Source organism: Syngnathus floridae, chromosome 16, assembly GCF_059516105.1.
Source record: "Syngnathus floridae isolate MCC-2025c chromosome 16, RoL_Sflo_1.0, whole genome shotgun sequence".
NCBI classification, from domain to species: Eukaryota; Metazoa; Chordata; class Actinopteri; order Syngnathiformes; family Syngnathidae; genus Syngnathus; species Syngnathus floridae.
The window spans coordinates 5,497,557-5,523,778 of NC_142428.1; the positions used below are offsets into that span (position 1 = coordinate 5,497,557).

Genomic DNA, 26,222 nt, shown 5'->3' on the forward strand with positions numbered 1-26,222 from the left:
TTATTGGTCTTTTTTTTCCACAGTAAACAGTTGGCTTACTACATTGGCAGATGGATGGAATGGAACAGTCCACCCCCAAAGAATCATAATGGCACTGTCCATCTGTTTGTCATCCTCCATAAACCAGGAAGTAGCCTGCTAGCTAAGAAATAGATTGGCTATTTTTTTTTTTTAATGCCCTTGCATGTGGGAAAGGGGAGCCCCGCTTATGCACCTTACAATTGTTCATTGAAGACTGGGGAACAGTAAAATGCAAAAAACAATGGGCCTCATTCTCTGATTACCGTATTTTCTGACTATAAGACGCACCTAAAAACCTAACATTTTCTCAAAAGCCGACAGTGCGCCTTATAGTCCGGTGCACCTTATATATGGACCACATTCCTTAACTGGCCTGAAGCATTGTGTCATGAAATCAATCATAAGTGGCCCGCTGAAGACTATGAATCATAAATCAAAAAGACTATGGATCATTATTTTGTGATTATAAAGTAATTTGTTGCATCTGAAGTTGAAATAAAAAAGATAAAATGGAGAATGATTTGATTTGGATTAAAAATCTGACATGATGCATTAATGTTGCGCCTTATAGTCCGGTGCGCCTTATAGTCCGGAAAATACGGTAATGCATACAAATGTTTTTGCTTTATGTACAAGTTGAGCATATACATAAAATCACTATTGTACTTTATGGCTCTCGACTTTTAAATCAATAGTCTTCAAAATGGGCCATCATATTTCAATGTTGCCCAAAAAGCAGCTTGTGTTTTTGAGTCATCTGTGCTCTCAACACACACAACAGCAGGAGGGAAGCTGCACCTGTCCTCTTGCCTGTTTTGTTCTCCTTCGCATTGGCAGCCCCGGACATGCTGGATTTCACAGTTTCTCAGGTACATTTTCTACCATGCCACCAACTGCACTGAATAATAGCGCGTGGCTGTGTAGGTTGGGAGAGGCGTGCGCTCGGCGTGCCCATTATTCATCACAGAAAAGGCTGGCGCGTTGGCCGGCAGAAGCGTCGCCGCCGCTGCTGCTGTGCTATCTGAGAGCAGATAAAGGAGGCAGGTGTGAGAAGGAAATTAATGTGGATCCATCAGTTGTGAATTGGAGCTCCGTTAAAGACTCCAACCAACAGGACCCAATTTAGCCACAACAGCAGCATCTCCGGTGTGCAATTCTCTGTAGCTATATAATGTAATATTTAGTGTGCAATGTGTGCAGGTGCTATCCAGCTCACAAACAGCAACCACGTGGCATGCAGGCGTGTCCATTAAGGCTCCCAGAGTGGGGTAGGACTAATTCTGCCTGGGAGCACGGGCAAAGGGGGCTCTCCGTGGACAGCGGGCTGGGGGGAGAACTGCAGTTTAACCTAATTTGGTTCTAATTACAAAGACAGGAAGTCCACCTGCCACATATACTGCCAGGCTCCCCATCTCCTCCGAGGGTGGGCACGAGGGACGGGGGAGGAGGGGTAGTAGAGTGCGAAACAGCTTGCATGATTTTTGTTGCGGTGGCCTTCAGAGTGGTTTTTAGACACGTTCTTGTCAGCACACTCTCTCGCAGAACTGCTCTGGTAGACAAATATTTGAAAAGCGACGTAGCCTCCAGCGAGATATTTCAACTGTACGCATTGAAAATGGTTATCTGATGAGAACAAAAACAGCATTATCTAGTAGTGACATCACTGAAATGCCAAACATTGCCACTAGCCTTGAGAGATACACTTGCTGGCAACAACGTTAAAGTTACTTGCCCAATCTAATGGATCTAACTTTTAATGCCAAAAAGTCTATTGTATCAACCCCAAGTAAGTTTATAATAAACATTTTGTTTTAGTTGTTACAACAATTGTGTTCCTGCAATATTCTGTGACACTATAAGCAAGGGATATTAGCAACATGCTGCAATTTAAAATTAATAGATAAAACTTTCCCGAATAAAGCAGACACAGTATGACTCATTTAAATTAAATATAGTTAAATTAAATATAATTAACATGCTAAAGGTCAAACTTGTGTGTAACTTTTATCTGTCAGGCCTATCAACTGACCAGAACCCCCCCCCCCCCCCCCCCCCCCCAAGTGGTGTTAACTGCATTCTCTGGCCGTGTTAAGCTCCCTAACAAGGAACCTGATTGTACTGTTAATGTGTTACTTCCTGTGGGAGTCAGCTCTGGAATGGAGTTGAGCGTCCAGTGCCTGGAATGACTCCTACAGGGGAATGAGCCCAGACTTCCACTTTGTCAGGCCGGCGGATATTCACCCCTTATTCTGGTGAAGGTTCAAACTTTTGTCACTCATGTAAACATGAACATCAAAGAATTGCCTTACATAAGATCATAAATGGGGAATAATCTTGCATTTCTGGATTTTTTGCAGAAACGTCATAAGATATAGATAATATAAATAGTATAATATAAAATATAATATAAAATAAAATAAGTTTCAAATTACCCAAGACATTCAAGATGTTTTTCTAAAGATTATTTTTTCCATAATTTGAATTACTTTCCAGGTGTCCTGATAATAAATCTGTGCCATACCTTCATAAAAATATGCGACCCCCAACAAAGCAGTTATTTTTCCACTTGTAAATACGGACACAATGGTAGAATATGAGATACGCAAAGCGAGATGGTTTTTGGTCTTTTGTTCGACAGAGCTTGTGGGCAGCGGGTCAGCTTCTTAGCAGTGAATGTGATGCGTTGCCACGGCAACTTGCTTGTTACCCACCCTAGAGTCATGGGGTGCGAGGCACCATCAGCAGTGTGAGTGTTGTTCAAGAAGCAGTTCACCCTTAATCAGTCAGCGCTGATACAAGGGTGAAGAGAGATGATGGAGCCTGCGGCTATTTGGAAGTGCAGCATCACACGCGCAAAAAAAAAAAAACAGAGCTGGGACAAAATAGTGCATCAAGTAAACACAGTGGAATGAATGTTTTGAGTCATGTGCGATTAGCTAGAAATGCAATCATAGGTTGTACCTCTAAAGTCAAACACAATTTGTTCCGGTATATTTTAACGGGCATGGATTCTACAAATGTGTGCCCTTTTTTATTTATTTTTATTTATATTTATTTATGTTTTTTAAATTAATTTTATGTGAAATTGTATGTACCATAGTGGTATCGGAACTTGATTTTGGTATCAGTGAGTGCAAATATACCAACTTTTGTTAATTTCTTCGCTCACCACACATGGTACGTACGTTTGATGACTTTACAATTGTTTACATTATTAAATTGAGTATGCGTGTCTCAACTTGGCACCACTCAGTATCGAGATAAAATAAATGAGAAGAAACTTGTGCCATGGGTAAATCTAGCTTGAAGTTGTGTTAGGAAACTTAATAAGTGACTGACCATCTGATTCACACCCTCTCGGTCCAAGACGTGTTTATTTCCAGCCTGTGATTGTATCAAATTTGTCCCGTTTTAAACGTCATGCTTGGCGGATAGGCAGCACACACTGGTGGCTGAAAGCAGCCAAAATCACTTTATTTATGTTTGGATGGCAGCGGGCGCTCCGTGCTGCTTGGCACCCGCATCGAGCTGTGGTCTTTGGCACCTCTTTTCATCCCCCCCTGTCCTTCAAACATGCAAGCTATACAGCTCCACTGGGCCCCACTGCAACTTGTGGATGTATGCATATGCACGTTTCTGGAACGTTGCATGTATGCTGTGTCTTATTTTTTTTTTTTTGGTGCCATGCTGAGAAATTTTGTACCCTGAATATTCCATCAAAGACAACAGAGTGGCACTTCTTTCAACTAGTCCAAGCCTTGAGATGTTTTACAGCAATGATGATCGGGATGAAAATGATCAGGATTGTTATCCAGCTTCTGCAGATCTTGCTAGTTATCAGACTAGTTGCTAGTTATCATTTGAATCAGGTGTGTTGAAATATGTAGACATATTTGCATATACCATCCTCATTTCCATTATGTGTAGTAACAAAACAAAGCCTCTTACATTATCATAAAAATCATGAAAATTCCATAGACAAGCCGCAGCTTGTGCAAAAATTAGCGGCTTATAGTCGGGATATTACGGTACTTAAGACGTCACATGGCTGGCTTGACTAGCATAGCATTGAAGCCAAGTTGCACCTTCTAATCTTCCCTTTGCTGTTTTTTTGTATCTCTGTAAGAGATTTCTTTTCACCTCGGGGAACCTGCCGGCCCTTGCTTGGTATATAAGTATATAATTTATATCTCCTATATTTACTGTATAAACCAAAGCAAGGCCAGCCGCCTTAAAAGGAAGCACAGCCCTTTTCCTTGCTTCGCAGTTCTGAGGATCTGCTGAAGCTCAAACCGGGGATCCGTAGCCTGGGTTTGCTCAGGCTACAGCAGTCCACGCAGATGAAGGCCCGGGAAGAGGTTGAATCTGGACAGATAACGGAAGATACGGGCGACTAATTTGGACATGTGCTCTGCCGCCGGATGACGAGCGTCTGATAAAGAAAACATGAGAGAGCGACAACTGTGTTACTGAAGGAGGATGTGAACTCCCTACAGGATCTCAAATGTCAGGACCATTGTCCTGTTAGGCATCTGATCACTCTGCTTTCTCTTTTGTGTCGCTAGAATCTGCAATAACCTCTGAAATTTTGAAAGTGAATGTGCTGAGATGCTAAAAAAAAAAAGTCTGTTTCAAAACCGATAACTTCATTCCCAGAGAGTGTTCAATAGAAACAAAATGTTCTTCATCCAAACATTTGAATACATTTTATAGATCTGATTGCAATACTGTGATATTGTAAATAATATTTGTGCTCAAGATTTTCGTATGGTCAGAATCTGATGTGGTCATCAGTCATTTGATGGACGGATGCAATGTTGTTTTGCAAATGCAGACAACCAAAGCAGTTCTTGGCCAACACACATTAGAGAAACCCTGCTGGGGGTCATATGGTCCTGACAGTCTTGGTCTGCTTGGCCTAACACAGAACCTATTGCTGAGCCAGTGAGGGAAAGAACAGCACCATAGTGTGTGCTCGTGGTACTAGTACGTGTGTGTGTGTACGTGTGTGTATAGTTCAGCTCCCGGAAGGACAGCCATGGCTCAGAACCGCAAGGAAGCTGCTGGGAAATGTCTGTGTCACCGGTGTCACCCAGTGAAGGCAGATACAGAAAGCAGCAGTCACAGACACATTCTTGGCCTGTGCCTGTTTCCAAACACACACACACATACATACAGTACATACACACACATGCACAGTACTGCTTAATATGAGTACAATGCATTTTTCACAGGTCAAAAACTCTATTAACAGTTTACATATACAAAAGTTTACTGTTTATCAAACCGCAAAGTGGGCTGCTGACTTGCCCTTCTTTTGTTTCCATTGATGACATCATTTCTAGTAAGATGGCAACTCAGGGTATAAATGCTGGACTAGTTTGCTGTTGCAATTTTTTTTTTGCTTTTATACACATTGCCTATTCTCCTTTTTTAATTATTTAAATGGCTTAAAAATATTTTATGTTCTTTAATAAACCTTTAAGCAGACTATCAATGTAAGAGTATCTTTGCTTTACTGTGCATATGACGAATGATAATTTTCAATCTTGAATCTCGACTGAGGGTAGTACAAGTTTCGATGTGGTCATCAATTTTTCTATCCAATTTCTGTACTGCTTATCCACACTACATTCACACCCAAGGATAAAATCATATAATTGTAAAAAGATGTAAAATATTCTGCAAATTAAAAATGCAACATTATTATTATTATTTATTTTTTTATTTTTTTGCAGTACATTTTGTCATCCTTTTCGTTTAATGTCATTTACTTTCTCCATTTCCTCTTTGTACTGTGGATGGGTACTCCGAATGCTGTGGAACCAAAAGAAGCTAACTAGCACCCCCTTTTGAAAGAGAAAAACAGCATTTCATCCTTGGACTCGTCTGCTCGTCTGATCCATTTCTGGTATGTAGAGCAGAATAAAGTGACAGGGCAGTGCAGTGGGGGTGAATTAGGGAATTAATTGGGATTAAAATGTTTATGGCTGGAGGTTGTTGTGGTTGACCTTTTCATGTGTAATTCACATGCCTGAGAAATGACTATTTAGTGAAAACAACAGCTTTGATTAATATGGATTAACAAGGTTTTACAACTAATCATTCATAAATATATAAACATGTTTGGCATAATTCCACTTAAATGTATTTATTTGTTAATTACTCTTGTTGCCTTTGTTTATTCTCTCCTGCGTGAATGTCAAGTTAATCAACCATTACATTTCAAAGTAGCTTTTTTTTTTCTTTCCCTGAAGCATATGAAGCTGTAAAAGTTACGAGTTCAATGAAAAGCGCACCTGGCTAAATCGTCATTCTCAATCATATTTGGCGGCTTCTATTTCCGAGAGCATCTCGTCAATTTGTCGTAACCTTGACGCCATATTTTCTTGCAAGTCATTTATTTTTAAGTAATGGTTACGTTTTACGTACAACTTAACCGAACACGAGTACTCGACTGAAATTCACTCATTTTAGAATGCTCAACTAATTCAAAGTCTTTTTTTCATTAGATCCGATGTCTTAAGTAGAACATTCACATAAAATTCCCCCTCACAGTTTGAAGGCATTGGAGGTCAAAGAGGAGCTGGTGGTCCAGGCTGCAGAGGGGAGGGGCGGGGCTTGGGAGGGCTCTCTGGAGTGTGCAGTGTAGCTGGTTGGTGGGTCGGTCAGGTGCAGCGCCACCAGTGATCATTAGGGTTACAGCTGCCCAGGCCAGATTGTGTGCTGCCTGCACCGGGCGAGATGTTTTGCCCAGGGAGAAGAGCGAGCATCTGTCTGTCCCTCCCCGTAGACAGTAACCTCCTACCAGCCTGTCCAAGTCAACCCAACTAGTAACAAGGTCACCCAACTCCTACTTTCTCTTGCTCGCTCATGCACAGCTGCTCTCTGCTGCCCTCTACGTCTCGCCATTGTTATCTCTCCGTCTTAAGACGGGGCACAATCAGACGTAGGGCAATACTTCATTTGCAAAACTGTACAAACGACTTAGTTATCTGAGTCCAGTGCTAATTGCATAATTTGATCCCCGTTGATAAAGCACACTTTCATCATTAGGAAAATAATTGGCTTCAGCAACTAGAGGGCTTAATTTTTTAAGCACCATTGTTCGTTCTTATTGCGTCACACAAGAGCAAAATTATAATTATACACAAAGCCCAAAGGGTTCGCCGCCATACTTCTGATTTCTTTTTCTCAAGTTGCATCTACTTTTTAAAGGCTTTCGGTGTTGTTGTGATGATTGCATGCATGAAGTGATGGATGCTAATCTGAGTGATCTGGCTTTGCTTTTGTGAGAATAATCTTACCCGGTAACAGATGACACTTGGCCAGTGTGAATCGTCAATCAAATGTAGTGTTCCCTCGACAACAATAAACACTTAATGGGAATGTTAAATGTTGAACAAGGTTAAGCAACACAGTTTGGCCCTTGATTGGCTTAGAAATTAAATCCGATTCCAAAAGAACAAGCAACCGAGATATGAGTATTTAAACACATTTAACAGAAAAAAGAGTTATCGATCAAGATGGACAGCATCGCTTAGAATCAATTGTTAACCCAGTTGAATGAGAAACAAAAAGAAGAAAGCTGAAAACAGGTGTGACACCAACTTTGTGCCTCACAGGAGACAATAAAAGCCTTGGTCAAGGGCACAGCACCTGGACCATTGTTTTAGCCCACAAACTGGCTTTTAAGTGCAAATTTCCACTTGGTCCTAAAGGAGACCTGGCCTGCACACTTGCTTCACTCATCTCAACCAATATGTGATCCCTTCTCATTTGCATAATGGGTAGAATGCAAATGAGGGGGCCAGCTTTGTCGAACCAAGACAAAAAGAAGAAAGAAAAAAAGGAGTGGGGGGGGCAGACTGCTGCCATCCTGCTGAATCGCATCTGTAACGACACAAAGCCGTAATATATCTTGGCCCTCATTTTAGCGGTGATCACAGCTTATATTGAGCACTTCAAGGACCAATAATAGATAATTATACAATATAAAGACTAATTTAAGCAATCTACCTAAGAACATTTCGCTTTCTTAACTTATAAAAGGATTTATACATTTTCTTGACTTAATGGAAGTGATTGCTTTGTGCTGGCTATTTTGTCAGCATCATATTTGCTCAATTGGGTCTCCCAGTCTGTTTAGCAAGATATGAATTGATGGTTGGATGAGAGCTAAAGTTTAATGGCACAAGTTTTTTTGCACAAAAGGCATATATGATATCAAGAAAGCATTATAGTTGCAGTAGTGTTGTCATTTAGACAACAATAAATAGATCATGGAATGTTTAGAAGCATATCTCAGGAAGAAAGACTAAATAAATCCTCTCTGATGTTGACTGATCTGTTTTCTAGTACTCTACTTAACGTCCCAATACGATAAGTACTACAATGATATTTGCATTAATCCATCGCTTAGACTCCCCTTGTACCTTCCCTTTGTCACATTGCCACTCGGGCTCATAGGTATTTACTTTAGATTAATCTTCATGAGCTTCTTAACATCGGGAAACACGTTTGCGTACATTCTTACATGGACAAATACACGTAGAGACTAAACCCTGTTGCCTTGTTCTCGTGGAAGGTAGATTATCTGCGAATGTACGGGGAAATTTCTCCAGGGATGTTTTTTGGCGGCGAGTAATAAAACTCGGAGTGTGTTGCCTTTGCCAAGCTGAGACATCTGGTCACCTTATCACAGATAAGTGGGGGTTAGTCCTGGCATCTGCTAGAATTAATCCATTTTGCAAACACCGTTATCCTAATCTCCTAAATATGTCAGTCCACAACTGTAGTGTAAGGCACTAGGTATCGTTTTTCCATCTCGAGAAGGCTGAAGTCCTTAAGCGTGTCTAGTCGTGACACTCGGTGGAGAAGTGCGGGACAAAAAGACGTCACGGGGTCCACCTGGCCAACAAATTCAAGTACCAAGTGTGCTCTGCAACTTGCTACCTAACATCTCTTCATAAATATTCATGCGGGCGGATTTGTCTTTTGTTGCATGCCTAGTCAGCAGTCACAGAACACATGGTGAGTGTTGGCAGTGGCCAGCCTAGGTAGAGAGGCCGCGGACGGAGGCAGTGGCAGGAACCAGGACCTGTGAGGCTGACTGACATTTCCATCTGTGGCGAGGCCTGGTAATTATCGGGGAGAGGAGCGCCCGCAGCAGCGCGCCATCTGCTAGGGGAGATGGCTCAATGAGGTATGAGCACGAGCGGCGCTCCGTCGGGCCACTGCCTGTCTCTGACATGAGGGCTCGCATCTGCTACTGAGGAGCCGGGCCGCCCAACACAGCCTGCCTGGCTGGCCGGGAGAGGGGGCTGACAGGAGGGGGAAGAGCAGCCAACAGCCCCTCTGACACCCCCACTCTATACCTCCGCCACCGCCCGACGTCGTTCGTAACCGTCGCTGCCCCTGCCGAAGACACACTTGACAAACCTACTGACAAGTTTTGGGTTGCTCTCGGGTTCTAGCTCTTCTCGGAATTCAAACTTGTCACCGTCCCTAACCTTTAAAGCCAGACTATTTTTTTTTTTTTTAATTAACTCTAGTATTTGCCTAAATATTCATTCAAGTATTCTTGGAAAAGACACCTGGTGCACTTTCATTCTTACAAGTTTATTCCGGCACAATCGTGCAAGGTCACCAAGGTAAATGAGGAAAGCTAATGTTCCTCGTCCATGTTTCGTGATAGCTTTACTTGTTATGGTCTGAAAGCTGCTCAGGTTGACAAATTTGAGATTTTTAGGGAGCAAAACTTAACACGTATAATTGTTTTGAGCTTGTCATGCCTGGTCAAAATAGTTGGCACAATCTCAGAATACTACGTTTGCCCCAAAACATACACCTCACTTGTTTTCACCCTGACATACCCAATTAGGTGTATGCCGTTCCTAATTATGTTCAATGAGTTTAGTCAGGCACCAGTGAACTCCAACCATGTTGTAGAAGCAGCTCCAGGATGGCTGACAACGGGTGCATCGGTTCAGTACGAGGTCCCAGTGCCCTGCGTGTCGTAGATAATTTGCTACTCCCGAACTGATCTGATTAAAATAGTTGGAACAACATTAAACTCCAGCTTACAACCCAATCAAGCAGGAGAATATCTGAAACCGTTTTGAATTTGAAGTTGATTTGTTCCAATACTTTTGCTCATCACAACTTTTGCATCTGTCTTGAGCTACAAAATCAGAGCTTTCCATTCAACACAGCCGCTTTCAAACATTTTCAACATCTGTCATCTTGAAAACAAGATCTTTCGCAAGCTTTTGTGATTGATGTTTTCATACGGTACATACTTCCAACATCTCGAGAGTCTCAAAAGTGTGAAACTAGCAAAGCGAGAGAAGTCAGAAAGCTTGCAAAGGAAGAGGGCGGAGTACGCTGAGTGAAAAGCGCATCGCCTTGTCGCGGGATTTTATCAGACTATTTGGACAGATTGGTAGAATTCGAAATGCAGCAGGGGCTTGTGATGTGGCAATAAAGCGTTTGCCTTTGATCCCGCCTCACTTTTTTTTTCCCATTCCTACACTGCACATGTGCATGTCAAAACGAATTAGATCAACCAAGAAGAGGCGAGGCAGCTGTGGTGCCGCGCAGCAAAACTTTACATCACCTCAGTTTACCAACAGTCTGCTTGTTGTTGTCATTGTCAAACTCGACAACGTGCAACTCCGCCGGCGCCGTCACCTGTTCGCGACAACAAACTTCAAGGTGTGTGATCTAGATGAAACGACACACAAATAGAATATCCATCTTTACACGTGCTTACATTCCAAGCCGCAGCTGTCAATTACCTACATGGAGAAAAAAAAAAAAACACTCTTTGATAAGAAAAATATGAAGCAAGCCAACACCCACACTTGGAGTGGCTTTTTCAGATGCCGTCGCACTTAGGAAAAATTTGCGACGACACATCGACGTGCCTATTCCCCCATTCAGCAGCATTAACTCGGTGCCATGTGTCGAACAAACGGAGGCCATTTTGGAGCCCTTAATGACAAGGCTGCTCGGCTCCTCTCCTCTCCCTCTCGCTCTTTTCAAATTGCTCTCTAAATGAAGTACAGCTGTGTGGACCAGGTGCTGCCTGCCTACCCCCATCCCAACCCGCCGCCGCCGCCCCCCCTCTTTTTAGAAAGAACAGGAAATTATGAAATCCCCCAAATCCTTCACAAATGGGCAGGAGGGAAGGTTGGAGAATGTCAAGCTGCATGTCTCTTGTCAGTGGATGAGCTTTCATTTAGGTTCATCGCCAACGTTTTCGCCAACCCGACCCGGGACGTATTTCACATTTGAGTGTCAGTGGCCTAGACTTTACTTTGTGGATGTATTCAGGAGTTCCATCCTTTTTTGCTTACAGATTTGACAGCAGTGAGTGAAGTCTATGTGGAGCAACATTCAATGAGCGCCGACATTGGGTAGCTTGCAATTACTGAAAATATTTGGCTCATATTTTGGTTTGTGTGGAAGCAGATTAATCAAGAGATTTGAAACCTTTCTAGGGCACTCATTAAAAAATATGTGGAAATTCCAAGGTTTAACCTTCAAAGGATCGGAATAACTATTGCCAAAGATATGAAACATTTTCAAGAAGTGCAATACCTGTTTGTAACACTGAGTCAATGTGTGTGTTATGCTTCAGACAGAGCGAGCACTTGCATTTTCTGGCAATTAATGCGAGCGCACTGCTGTGTGTTTGTGAAAAAACAAGCTCTTTTGCATGTTTTAGTACAAGAGATGGATTAGTGAATCATAATCAAACATTCATTGAACAGCACTATTTGCCCCCAATCCCCCTCCCCAACCCCAACATGCTGTCGCCAACTCAGGAGCCAAGCGATCCGTTTTGATGTGACCATAAATGTGCCCCAAAGCTGCACAGCTACGTACATTTGATCAGTCGAAAACTTTTTAGGTAAAACTTTTACGCATTTCTGATTGGCTGTTAACGTCCGCAACATTGCTACCCCATTCAAATTTGCAGCAAAACTTTTAACCGAAAGGTCAGCCACTCATGAAACCTATAATGCGTAACTGTTCAGTCAGGTTTAGTCGGCCTCGACTTAACCATGTTCTTCTTACTGCAGCAGGTCCTGGATAGCATCCATCCTATAAGCAAAGCACGCCGTTTGTTCTTTGACAAGGGAACGCGCACAACTGCTGAACTAGGCCTCCTGCTCAGGAGACCGCCAATGTGCAGCTGTCAATGTCTCCATAAAGCCCCATATCCATAATAGACAAAGCACTCATCAAGCCTCGGCTTCATCTGGCCTCCCAGATGCCCCATCACCAGGGGCAAATCCCATCCAGGTCTCAGCGCCGCACCGTGCAGCCAGATGTGCGCTGGCAACATGGCCGTGGGGTCAACACATGGCCAAGGTAGAGCCGATAAATGAATTATACTCTGATTATCATAAATGTGGCATCTAAGCATTGTGTGGCATTCAAATACCAGGATGTAGGTGTTGCATCACGCACGTACGGACACACAAAAAAGTATCAAGCTATCGTGTTTTGGCAATGGTTTACAAATTGCTGAAAGTTTCTGCAGGAGGAAAATGACACGTTTGAGCCAAAGCGCATTTCGGATTCTCGGAATGGTTGGCTGCCATATGCCCTGTATTTGTACATCATTCCGCAATGTTCTAGGTCGCTCTCCTAAACATATTCCGTTTCGTCCCATGCCAAAAAGACCTTTTTCCCCTCCGCCTCCATCCCGCCGTTCCTCGTTTCGCCGAGTTTGCGCCCGGCCTTGGCTCCTCGTACTTTCCCCCCCTTTAAGACACCATGCCAACTTCAGAGGACCCAGGTGTATGGGTGCCTTATCAATTCCACTAACAAGCGTGCTTACTGGGATCACAGGACACGTTGTGGCTTGCTTTTAAGTCCCCGTCTGTAGCCAAGAGTGACCTGAATTGGAGACACGGGGCTCCCATTGCTGATAGCAGCCAACCTCTGATGGGCAGTCCCTCTTCCAGACTTGGCCAGCACTCCACGTGGGTAGGAGGAGGGAAGCGCGAAAGAAGTCTTTGAAATGCTGGAGTTCCATGAAGAATTCAGAAGCAGGATGGATTCAAAGGATTCTGCTAGAGGAAAGGAAGGAAGTGGAGAAACAAAACTTGGGTGAGTCTGCTTGTCGAGAATCAAAGAGTATCTGATTTTCATTGTGACACTTCTTACCCAGCACGTAAAAAAGTATTCAAAGGTTTGTTTACCTCTTCTCATTTTCAACAACCTGGCAAAAGCTTCACCAGAAAAATACAAAAGAAAGAACGTTCCTCTCATCCTGACATCATATGATGTCCAAGCTGCCCTCTCAGTGCTTGGCAAACAACTCAAACTTTTGATCATGACAATAATTTATGTTGTTAGAGCCTCATTTTTATGACATTCTTGCTTGTTTTTAATCAGTGCATCAAAATGTTTATTCGTTTGTGGCCAATTCAATCATTAATAGATTAACATTATCCTCAATCTCACTGTATTCAGCATTCTGATCTTTTTTATTTTTGAAAACTGCAAGTCAGTAAATGACTTAACATGTTTCAAAAAAAATGATGGAAATGGATTTTATGTTCGTGCTGCCGCCTATATTTGCAGCAATGGTGGCAGCTGAAGACCATTATGTCCAGGTGGTCTTGAGAATGCCATGACTTTACAGAGTGCTGTACAGTTTTTCTCCCTCCACATATACACTCACACACATTCATAAACACGCACACGTGATGCGGAAAGCCTCACAGCTGCTCGGCCCTGCTGCATGTCAATTAGGATGGTAGAGGATGTAGAGGGACACATGGACGTTCACACAGCACATGTATAATTCATGATAGGTTGCTTGGACTGTGTTGAGTTCGACTTGTAGACTGCATTGGAGATTTATTTTAAAAGATGCTTTGTTAGAAAACAAATGTGACAATCATTGGAATACTAATTGCTTATTTTATATTGTCACAATAACTAAAATAGTTGAGTCAGCAAAATTAGTAGATTCCGGCTTCAGCTCATATTAAAGTAAGTTTGACTTTTAGCAAAATTTGAATATAGTCTCTCACTTTAATTTCTTGGCCTCAATTTTGGACCAATGCCTTAACATGGCTAAAACATACAAACATGTTTTTAACGTCAAGGGAAGTGAGAAGAAAGAGGTGGGCCCATTATGGTGATTCCCCTTATGAAAATTAGATGTGGTGGGGTCAAGGGTCAGCCGAGCTTAATTCAGTTTTCATGTTGTGTTACATACCAGCTGTGTGTGTTTGCGTGTCAGCACACAAAGTAATTGGCTGAGTGACACTTTCCTTGGCAAATTTTGACACTAGAGGTGAACAAGGATGTGGTGCCAGGGGAGCTAACCTTGTAGAAAAATTATTTTACACAGCAGGGGGGAATGTTGAAGGGACCCGCCTCAATGCATTTGCATCATGTAATGAACATTACAGAATTTTTCATCTAATTGATATCGAGCATTTAAATTTTATTCACTGCCACCCAATGTCATGATCTAACTCCTTTTTTGGACACCAAAGTCATTCCTTCCTCTGAGTTCTCACCTTCACCCCTTTTGTTTTCATCACCCTTTCCTTGCTTCCTTCTCCCTCTTGCTCCTGGCGTAGCTCGTGGAGAAGAGGAAGAGGCGGAGCAGCAGCCAACGCTGTGCTGTTCCTCAGAACTGTCCTCCTCTATGCACAACACAGATGGTTATTATGGAGCTGCACATAAATTGATTATGTTGGAAATTAACTGTTGCTGTCAAAGGCAGCCGCCAACCTGTCCCAGTGTGTCCCTGTGCCCGCTGATGCATAGGATCCAGCTGATGGACCAGATGTTTGCACACTGCGCCGCTCCTTTTAAGGTCGCCGCAAAAAGTGGAGCGAAGGCTTTCTAATCTTTGCGGCTTTGTACTTTCAGTCGGAGCCCTCTTGACATTTGGAGAGAGCGAGATGGGAATTTATCAATTGGTGAACTGGATATTTTGATGTTGGACTGATTCAGCATGATCTTATTATGTCCAGGCAGAGAGGGGATACTTTCTGGAGTGATGTATTCTACTGTCTTGGAACACAGTGGCTGATGTCCCCCCCTCCCATGTGAGCTGTGATTGATCGGTGACCAGTCGACATTCAGGTATTAATCCAGTTCCCTGTCACCTGTCAAATAGATAAACCCATTGGAACAGGGGTGTCAAATTCTGGACCGTGGGACAAATTCTGGCCCATATTTGGCCCGCGAAGACAAATCTTGTGTCAATACTAAAATTGCAAATTGTTTTCAAGTTTAAAAAAATAGAGGTTTCTAGCAATATTTATTGCCATTCATCTTTTTTAAAAATTTGAACAGTTTTTACTCGTCTCTGATTCCAAAATTCACTAGTTTCTTGCGTAGCTTATACTGTGTATAATATGAGATTATTTGGGTTGACAGTCATAATGGCCTTCCAAAGGAAACTATGATGACAAAAATGAGACCCTCCATTAAAGATGAATGGATGAATGTTGCCAAAATCCGCCGCCAGCAGAGTAACTTTTAATGTACCTGGTGAATGTAGCTCCACGTTTGTGCCAGAAGGCCATGTATTCGTTTTATGCAAACTGGCATGCCAAGATCCTTCAAACATTGTTCCTAAGAAGGACTGTCCTCGAGTAGCTCATTACAGGTTCCTCGGGATAAGCAGTGATGGGTGATTCCTGGCTGCAACCTCAGGGGACAGCTTGTGCACACAAATGCCAAACTCAGCAGAAAGTCAAGTCCTGGGAGCGTCGCGACATGGTTTTCCAGGCCTGACCTTGATTCCAGGCCCGCTCCTGCGTGTTTCCGTATGCATGGCAGAGTTTCGAGGACTGCCAAAATGTGAGCCAAACAGCGGATAGGAGCCCCCTGTGATTTCCACACACGCACAGCAACATTCTGATGCACGGGCGTAAACATTCATCAACGAGGGCCAACTCACATCATGAAGGTTAACTTGAATCAGAGTGGAAGGATGAATATGTTCTTTTATATCCGCTCAAATGTGGAAAATTGTAAATCTTCAAGACTGTTTTGATAACATACAAAGATGTTCTAAGGTTGGAAGCTTCTAAAATCTCCACTGTGGTGTTAAATGTGCTAATGCGCTTCTGCGCTCTCTGAGAGCGTTTTGATTCTCACTACTCAGAAGATCAAGATGACTTTGACTCGCTTTTCAGCAAAAAAAAAAAAAAAAAAAGCTGCTGGATGCTTTTTATAGCAGCTTTTCGGTGGAAGAAAACCCCGCTGATCGGCGAACTAACCAAAATCACGTCTTAGCCCAGAAAGGCGTCGTGAAATTAATATGACTGTCAGGTGTGAAAAACTGAGTGGATTTGCGGATTTATGTGGCGCATCCTAGATGGAAGGAGCAGAAGTCATTTTCGAAAGGCATATGTGTGGGGTCTCTTAAAATTTTAAGATGTTAAAAATGTACTTTAGCTTCTTGGTGACCCTTCAAACCATTTATACACATTTTCCCATAATACAACTTTTTGGAGTTTTCCCAACTTTATATTCTGCGCATTATTGGACATTAGTTTCTTTAATGAGATTAAATTCATTTTTCCTCTTCTGTTTATTTTGTCTGTTCTAAAACAATAAACATCTGCAGAGGATGTGCTGTATGGCTTTAGAGGCAAACCCTTTTGCAAATGTTTCAACAGTAAATATCTTCTTTTCCTAAGTATGAATGTATCGTATCTTCTAACACCCAGATGGAATTTGGAGGAAAAAAGGTAGAGGGGGAAAAAAAAAAATCCGGATTCCAAAGCAATGTGCTTTCATTGTACAAAACTTAGATTATGAGAGAATAGGCTGAGGGATTTCTGGCGATTTATACTCGTCTGAATATAAAAAAAAGGAATACATCGTCTATTCTTCTCATGTCTATCAGCCTGGAACACCTTGAGTTGAGAGCTCAATTACAATGTTCCACATTTATGTGTGTGTATGTGTGTATTAACATCAATGAGCGCGCGGTTGTGCTGGGAGATATTTTCCAATCACCGCACTGGCGCTTCCTCATTGTTCGCCGGCCGCTGTTTGCCATTGCGCGATTAACAACGTTATCTGTAGCTAACCCAGTCAGCCGGCCAGCCGGCCCTTGGGCCATTGTGTTTCCGTCAGGGGTGGGTGCCCTCAGAACTGTGTGTCAAACTACCCTCCTCCCCACCCACACACACCATCAGCACCACCTTCCTGTCGGGACAGGCTTGGCTGGGCCCAGGTGGGATGTGCTGGCATTTGGGCACTTTACAGGGGGTAATGGGTGCATTGGAGGGCTTGAGACAGGGAACAAGTGGCTTTTACCCTCAAACCCATTTGAGAGGTGAGGACTGGTGAGTGAGTAAGGATGGGAGGCCCTCAGGGGGCCATCTTTGTTTGCCCCCGTGTATCAGGCTCCATCTGGTCACTCTGCAGAGAGGACAGCATCTGTGACAGGCTTACAGAAGCAGTCCCTTCATCGTCTTGGCTGCTCTTAAATTTACTCAAGCGCAATCTTGAGGACTTTATCCATATCACCTCCTCTTTGTGGTACGCTTCACCATTCCATAACCATCATCACATTTCTTTCCACTATAACAGCTACAAAGGTATTCAAGTTGAGTACGGCCGGCTGCTTTATTACTAAATTCCCTCTGGAAGGTTTGTATTTGAAATATCACAAAAGTGTTTTGTGATGTACACTGTACTCAGAAAACAGCATATTGCTCATGTTTTAATTGCATGCAAGATTGTAGTGATGTCGTCTCTGTTGTAAATATCATATTAGCATAATTACTGACAAGACTGAAAAGCTCCATCTCTCTCTCTCTCTCTCCTTCTCTCTCTCTCTCTCCCCCCCGCTTTTTTTTTTTTTATCCCAACAGGCTCTTTTCCCCGCAGCCTCTTCCACCGTTGACCTGCGTGCCCTCTCCTTTGATGGACTCATGCATTCATTGCCCCCTTCTCTTCCTCCCCTGACCCCCCCCCCCCCCTTCACCCCCACCCTACGCTGTATAATTGACTCAGCTGTAGCCTTTGTGATATAATAGCTAGTTTACCTGGCAGAATGACATTTCACAGGCTCAGAGCCACCATAAAGCTAATTGTTCAAGAGCGGAAGGGAGACTATGTGTGTGTGTGTGCGCGCAGCTGATAACGGGAGCGCTGCTGCTCAATTTGTGCCCGTATAGGCCAACGGAGAGTTAGAATTGACATTTATCTCCATAGTGAACCTCAAACGAAACCATGGCCTGCTCTATTCTCTCGGCGCTCTCATTCCCTCACAGTTTGTCTCTCTTACATTGTTGGCTTTTATTTATTTATTCCTTCCATACATATATGCAAGCAAATAAGTGACTGAGATATGATATAAGATTATGTTCATGCACACACACACACACACACGTATGCCGACGGGCTTCTTCTAGTCCTCCTGCCACTGCGGCGAACAGACTGCGGCGTGTCACCGACTCGTCTGCTCTGTTCCTGTTACAAAACCCACAGGCCCACCCATCCAAGATGGCCTCTCGTCTTCCCACTTAGAGGAATAGATGGAGTGTTTAAGTGTTTTTGTCGAGTCAAATGGCACCAGGCAGATGATTGCATGCTATTAGCATAATTTAGCCGCATGCAGGCTGTCGGGGTGCATCATCAGCAGGTCTGTTTCCTGGAGCTTCCGGGTGTGTATGGACAGGTATGCATCACGCTACTCACACGATCGGGGCTCGCATTTTCCATTGCCGCCGCATAAGTTTCCCTCGCTCCCTCTGTCGTGCTGATCATGTAGCTGGAAGGAGACTGAGTGGCACTTGCCTTCCAGTTTGTCCGTCTGTCCGTCCCACCTGTCTCTCTCTGCCAACGCTTTCAGGCGCTGCCCGCACAGATCTGTCGGGCAGATGGGGGGGCCGGCTTTTTACATGTCACTTGAGGGACACCCAGTCAACACAATCTGTAGCCCACAATGCAGCGTGTTTGAACCATGTCGGGCCCAAATGGAAAATGGATGCGGTGCCATGCACGGCCCAGATTCTCTGAAGAATCCCTCTGTATCCATCTTGCCTGCATCTACCTTCTGCTAGGCTCCTTTAGATAAACTCTGCATCTTTTATTTATCCCTTGAAGTAAGGCTGGACCCTGACGAGAGCAGAGGCTGTACACACACACACACACGCGCACACACACAAATGGCCCTCCTTCTGTTACTGAAAAGTCGGCAATTATGGAGAGAGAGGGGAGGGACAGTTGGGAATTGCATATGTCATTGAGAGAAGAAACTACATCTCCCACAAGGCCCGGCGGTGGAAATGAACCAGCTGTCCATGGTTTGTAGATCAGATCCCATCCTCTTGATTGCAAAATCACACAATAACAAGGACCAAGAAGTTGTGGGCCTCGCCGGTTGTTCCTCCTTTGTTGTTCCCTGGAACAGAAGTTATTTTGCTTCGGCTGCCTCCGAGCTCTTCGCCGTGTGTGCCAATGTTTGCTGCACTGTGCTCCACTTGCTCTCCTTTTGCACCGAGCCAATCACAAGTCTGCGGTCCTGCCCCTCCAAAGCTGTCGTGTGAACTCCCGCCTTTTGTTTAATTTACATTTTGGAGGCACAGCCCATCAATTCCCCCCCCTCTTCTTGCTAACCCCTGCCAACCGCCCCACCACACCAACTGGTGTCATCAAAAATGCAGAGTTCAAACTAATTGGTGACATTTGGTCATTTGTAAAACTTTTTTTTTTCGTCTCTGAGCACAACTTCTGTCAAGTATGAGACAGAACTGGGAACTTTTTATCAGCATGAAAGATTGGATTTCTCAACATTTATTGATGACAAAAGTCCGTTTCTACATCATTAGCAGTGCATTTCTGAGCAGAGATCAATAATCATTAGTCAGTGGAGCCCGCTGCCAAGACTGAAGTACTGACAAAAGTGGATGAAAAAATTTTTTGGGTGGGCTGCAGTTTCTGCAATCGGTAGTTTTCACTCTCGTGAATGACAATGAATGACCTTTATTGTGAAGCGGCACACAAAGATAATATTAGGAATAAACAGGAATCTGCTATTTGCATTCTGAGATGGAGAAAAAAAAATCAACCAGATTTACACCCAATTTCGTTTTTTTTTAACTTCTGTCAACCAATTTTTGATTTCATTTGTTAAACCTCAAAAAGATGATCAAAAAATACTTAACTTTATCTCATGCTTGACAAACAATGCATTGTTCATAATAATCCTCGAATGTACCGCTTTGTTATTAGAAAGCCAAAAATACAACAAGCTGATTGTGTTTTGCACGTGTTTGTGCACAGTCGGTGGGAGCATTTGAGCTGATTTAAAGGTTTTGCTTTTGTCACGAGAGACATCTGTCTCGCTGATTAAAAAGAGCTCTCGGTATGGAGGCAAACATCTGTAGGGACGAAAATAAATAATGTGATAAAGCAACGACATGATTAGGGCTTAATTACACAAATATGGCTGTTCTTCAGCGAGACTTTGTGTGTTTACGCGTGTGCATGTGTGTTTGTGTGTCTGTCTGCAGAGATCAACAATGCATGCCTCAAACTGCATCTTTGGAATGTTATCACGATGTTGCTCCAGTTCGCCATTGACCCTTAACAGGATAAGCGGTAGAACATACATTTATGTGTCTGATATACATGTAGTCATAAAATAAAAATGTGCCTTTATTTATTTAAATTCTAGTTCGCGTATATCTTATAAAACTTTACTGAGTTCCCACAGTATGAAAAATGCAAATGCGTTCAAAACAAATAATACGGATTGGCCTAGACTTAAAGTTTGCGGTGTACTTTTTTTTTTTTCTTGCAGTGCTTTTTGAGGAGGAAGCGCTTGGAAATGACATGAGTGAGCAGCACAACATGGAGCGGTGCAGATGAGGAGCAAGCAAGTAAAAAAAGCTGACAACGTTAATATGGAAGCAAACAGAGAGCGCAGCCTGGCAGTCACTCAAATTATGCACCTGCACCTTTACAGAAAAAAAAACCCAGCCTCTCTGGTGTCTTGCCTCTCTCTTTTTTGTTTTCCTCATTTTGCTCCTTCTTCCCACTTTGCTTGCCATGTGCTATGCTGTGGCTCGCGGCGTTGTCGTTTTCTAAGCGTTTTCTCTCCTTCGTGGTGTGTGCGTGTGTTAATTGCGGCCATCCTTCGGGAGGAGACAACGATGAAGAATACCTGTTTGAGAGAAGCCACATTGGCTTCTGTGTTTCGATTCATACTTGAACGGGAAGAGGAGAGATCCCACCCGAAAGAGAGTGTGTGTGTGTTGCCACTGTGTATTCCGTGACACCAACTTTGGCCTTTCGGCTCAACTTTGACATTTTCTCGTGGGCTTTGTGACCATATGTGCTCATGGCGGGGTTGGGGCGAATGTTTTCAGATTCACCATCTAACTCGTTTTTGCGGAACACGAAGATGCTCCCTGCCAGAGACGGTGACATTCGGACACATTGTCGCTTTTGCTCATGAAGGCGAACAAGTGTTGGTCAGCAGCACAGATGAGTTGTGGGAAAACAAGCAGCTGGAGGAGGAGAGAAAAGACCATAAGGCTGGACGGCTTGCCAAATTTCATCATCTATTATGGATTGCCTGAGATGCGTATTCTCCTGCAAACCTGAGCTTGTCTCTTACTCACATGCAATCAGAGGTCTGTATGTAATCTCAAATGCACATTTCCATGTATTTACTTATAATAAATACAAATGTGCATCATTTCAAAGCCCAAATTGAGAACCCAAATTGAGAAGGATAGTCGATTGTGTATGCAATAGATCGGACCAAGGTGAGGCACGACAACAAAAAATATTTTGGTTTATACGAGTAACTCTCCGATTCCTACCGCTTAATCCGGGTGATGAAAAAATAACTTTGCGCTGGGGCCATGATGGCAGATGACAATAATCCTCACATCTGTAGTATTCTGTTTAGGGTTATGGCTGTGGTTATTTCCTAACCATAAACGAACTGCAATTGTGAGCACAGTTCAAATTTGGCAATCCAAATCGAGGACTGCGCGAAGCCAAGTGTGATGAAAACAAAGCACCTGGTACAAGTATATGTAAGATCTTGTTAGTAGCTGGTGTGTTTAGTTGTAGTTCAATCCCTGTAAGACCTTAAAACATTTAGTGCTATTGAGTATCTTTGTTGGGGGTTAGCCACAGATTGGTGGGTGTCTCTCAAAAGTGTATTCCCTTCATGAGGCAGGAGTGCACCCATGGCCGCATGGCAGCTGGTGCTCTAAGCGCACACAGTAGACTTTTATGTTCTAGCTGTTGCCGGCACCTCATGTGGATTGGTTAATACTTATGATGAAATTTGGAGCTGCCTGATAGTAGCAACAAATGCATTTTTTCAGGACAAATATGTAAGGTAAGGTGAGTGTCATGGATTAATGGATGTTTTATTATTGTTTCAGACTAAACCCTAGTTTGAAACCCTAACTCTAGTATGAAACCCTACTTTGAAACCCTAACCCTAGCTTTAAACCCTAATTTGAAACTGTAACTCTAGTATGAAACCTTAATTTGAAACCCTAACCCTAGCTGTAAACCCTACTTTGAAACCCTAACTCTAGTATAAAACCCTACTTTGAAACCCTAACCCTAGTTTGAAACCATAGTTTGAAACTCTAACCCTAGCTTTAAACCCATGTTTGAAACCCTAACCCTAGCTTTAAACCCGACTTTGAAACCCTAACTCTAGTATGAAACCCTACTTTGAAACCCTAAGCCTAGATTTAAACCAGGGGTGTCAAACTCATTTTTTCTGCAGGCCGCATTTGAGTTATGGTTTCTTTCGGAGGACCATTATTGACTGTCAACCCAAATAAACGTATGAGCATCTCATATATACAGTAAAAGCTACAAATCAAACTGACAAAACGCGTTTTCAAATCAGACGAGTAAAAACTAGTCAAATATTTAAAAAAAACGATATTATTAAAAGTGAAGACAATTTGCAATTCTCGTAATGACACAAATTTGATGCACAATTTGTCTTCGCGGGCCACATAAAATGATGTGGCGGGTCGTATTAGACACCTGTGTACTAGCTGGTGGAATTTTACCAGTTGTGGTTACATTTAAAAAAAGTAAACTTGGTATTTTGGGATTGGTCTCCACACAACTTGTTGTTGCACATGTTTGTATATGTTTTCAGAGGGAGCACTTGGGCAGGCTCCATTAGCGCCCAGCGGTAAATTGCCTTGTAAATTACAGTAGCGGGTAATAAAGCTAGATTTGTATATCACCAGGAGTGCAGACTCTGTCTGTCTTGTAAATTTAATTAAACAGCAGGTGCAAAATCAGGTCATATGGCTTTGATGTGCCCCATGTGAGAATGACAACCAGACAAAGATCCAAATACGGGCCCCATTTCCATATTCTTGCATGTTGCGGGCGGATTGTGCAGAGGTAGGGGGAGCCTTGTCTATCACCTTGTTCTCCATTACATTTCCTGTGATTCAAAGAGGTTTCAAATTAGCTGTCACATGTCACTTTAATACAACTACAGCAAAATAAACGGTAAAGTTTTTGGGAGAAAAAAAAAGTCATAATTAGTAACACCCAGTTTGGAATGACAAAATTGCAGAGGGATCATTTCTTGACAAAAGAACAACCCTAACCCTAACCCTAACCCTAACCTTCCACAACTATGACTGAATTTTCACATTCTGCGTCTTTTACCTTTAAAACTCCCAAACACGTTTCAGAAACTGAAAAGTGATTTGGCAAAAAAAAAAAAAAAAGATGATGAAAATATAGTGGAGCAGATAAAACCTTAATAAAGATATTTGCTTGTGGCTTCTGTGGAATGAAGCCAAAAAAAATCTCCTCATGGTGGTTCTTGACCTTTGACACCGTCAATGTGCTGTCAGGCCTCCAGAAGAACCCTTGCGGTAAATTCCCTCACCCCTTTCTCTCCCCGTTTGTCGGTTTGAGCTCACTGCCAGAGAACTCCTACGAAACGTGTCAGCGCCATCAGTTGACCTGACGGCAACACCTTGCCTTGTTACTTTTTTTTCCCTTCCTTGTTGTCGGGAAGGAAGTAGTTGATAATTACCACCTAGGATGTAGCCATCTGTGCTGCCCTTTCACGGCCTGTTAAGCTCGCTTTTCACAAAGTTTACTGTTGACAGAGGGCACGCGAGAGGAGCAAACGCCATAATGTGTAAAGAAAAACAACCCAAAAAAAAAAGCATTGCCAAAAATGATTTTGTGAGGGTAGAAGGAAATGATGGGATGATGTCATCACGACAGGTTGAGCCACATCCACTTTGTTTCCACTTGTGTAACTTTTCATCAAAGCCATCCGTCAATCAGAGTTGTCCATTGTCGTAGGCCATGAGGGACACCTGTGTTTCTGCAATAAGGCAACAGTTATCATCAAGCTGTCGGATATCTGTCACTGCCGCGCCTGCTATGTGCAAGTCGTCACTGTCAAAAGCTGTCAAATTGCGCCCAGTCTTTAATGAGAAAAAGCCAAGTTGAAAACCACACGCACTGAAGCGTACTACTGTGTGTTTGTGTGTGAAGGAACAGGTGCATGGCTGCAAGCTGTGGTGCAGCTAAGAATACGGTGTGTCATCACTGATGGTTGACGCTCGCAGCCGCGCTAATCAAATGCAGTCAATCTACAAAAATACCTGAGTGACATTATGTAAAGAGTAGCGGAAAGGAAATGTGATTTCTCTAAAATGCACAATTCTTTTTAATTACACGGGAATTCACATGAGTCCCCATCATTTTGACATGTCTTCAAGGAAGATACATATTTCTAACCAAACATATAACCATTTTAACTATTTGCTTGTGAGCTGCTCCATAAAACCATATGTATTCTACACAGTGTGAGCGAGGGTTCCATAGTGTAGTGGTTAGTGCTCTGGACTTTCACCCCAGTGACCCGGGTTCAAATCCCATTGGGACTTCAAATGTTTTATCATAGAACATTTGCAACACAGTTGCTCGTCTGCTGCCCCATATAACCATTATAACTATTTGTTTGTGAGCTGATCCATAAAACCATATATATTCCAGGTAACTTAAGTGAGACTTCCATAGTGTAGTACTCAGTGCTCTGGACTCTCACCCCAGCGACCCGAGTTCAAATCCCATTGGGACCCAATTATCATAGAAAATTTGCAACACAGTTGCTCGTGTGCTGCCCCATATAACCATACACCTCCCTAAAGCTTAGAGCTAGGGTTAGGATTAGGGTTAGGGTTAGAGCTAGTGTTTGGGCTAGGGTTAGAGTTAGAGCTAGGGTTAGGATTAGCGCTAGAGCTAGGGTTAGGTTTAGAGCTAGGGTTAGAGCTAGGGTTAGGGTTAGAGCTAGGATTAGTGTTAGGGTTAGAGCAAGGGTTAGGGTTAGAGCTATGGTTAGGGTTAGGGTTGGACCTAGGGTTAGGGTCAGAGCTAAGGTTAGGGTTAGGGTTAGAGCTAGGGTTAGAGTTAGAGCTAGGGTTAGGGTTAGAGCTAGGGTTAGGGTTAGGGTTTAGGGTTAGGGTTTAGGGTTAGGGTTAGAGCTAGGGTTAGGATTAGAGCTAGGGTTAGGGTTAGGTTTAGAGCGCAGGGTTAGGATTAGAGCCACCGTTAAGGTTAGAGCTCGGGTTAGGGTTGGAGTTAGGGTTAGGTTTAGAGCTAGTGTTAGTGTTTGGGTTGGAGCTAGGATTAGTGTTAAGGTTAGAGTTAGGGTTAGGGTCAGAGCTAGGGTTAAGGTTAGGTTTAGGCTTAGAGTTAGAGCTAGGGTCCATAAAACCATATATATTCCATACAATCTGAGGAAGGGTTCCATAGTGTAGTGGTTAGTGCCCTGGACTCACACCCCAGCGACCCCGGTTCAAATCCCAGTGAGACCTAAATTATTTTATCATAGATAAATTTCCAACACAGTTGCTCGTGTGATGCCCCATGTATATTTGTTTGTGAGCTGCCCCATGAATCCATATATATTCCATGCAATGTGAGCGAGGGTTCCATAGTGTAGTGCAGTGTTTCCCAACCAGTGTGCCGCGTCACACTGCTGTGCCGTGAGAGATGTTCATCTGTGCCTTGGGAAATTGTCCAACATTAAATACCGAGCGCATTGTAAACAGGATCGTCAAACCACAGGTCAGTTCGTGCAAGGCCTGGTCAGCCACTAGGGTCCATAAAACCATATATATTCCATGCAATGTGAGTGAGGGTTCCATAGTGTA

The 26,222-nt window shown here is 43.1% G+C and overlaps 1 long non-coding RNA gene across 2 annotated transcripts in view; it reads left to right on the plus strand.

The window, feature by feature from the left end:
* LOC148385280 (uncharacterized) overlaps positions 1-23,635 on the plus strand; it is a 107,854-nt gene extending 84,219 nt beyond the window's left edge. Inside the window, exons 1-5 of one of the 2 annotated variants that reach the window (XR_015853084.1) lie at positions 5,832-5,932; positions 13,002-13,146; positions 15,036-15,147; positions 20,547-20,634; positions 20,837-23,635. This is a non-coding gene — a long non-coding RNA (uncharacterized LOC148385280). Of the gene's footprint in view, positions 1-5,831; positions 5,933-13,001; positions 13,147-15,035; positions 15,148-20,546; positions 20,635-20,836 lie in introns of those variants that run through there. The other variant, XR_015853082.1, reaches the window with a different exon arrangement.
* The last annotated feature ends 2,587 nt before the right edge of the window (positions 23,636-26,222 follow it).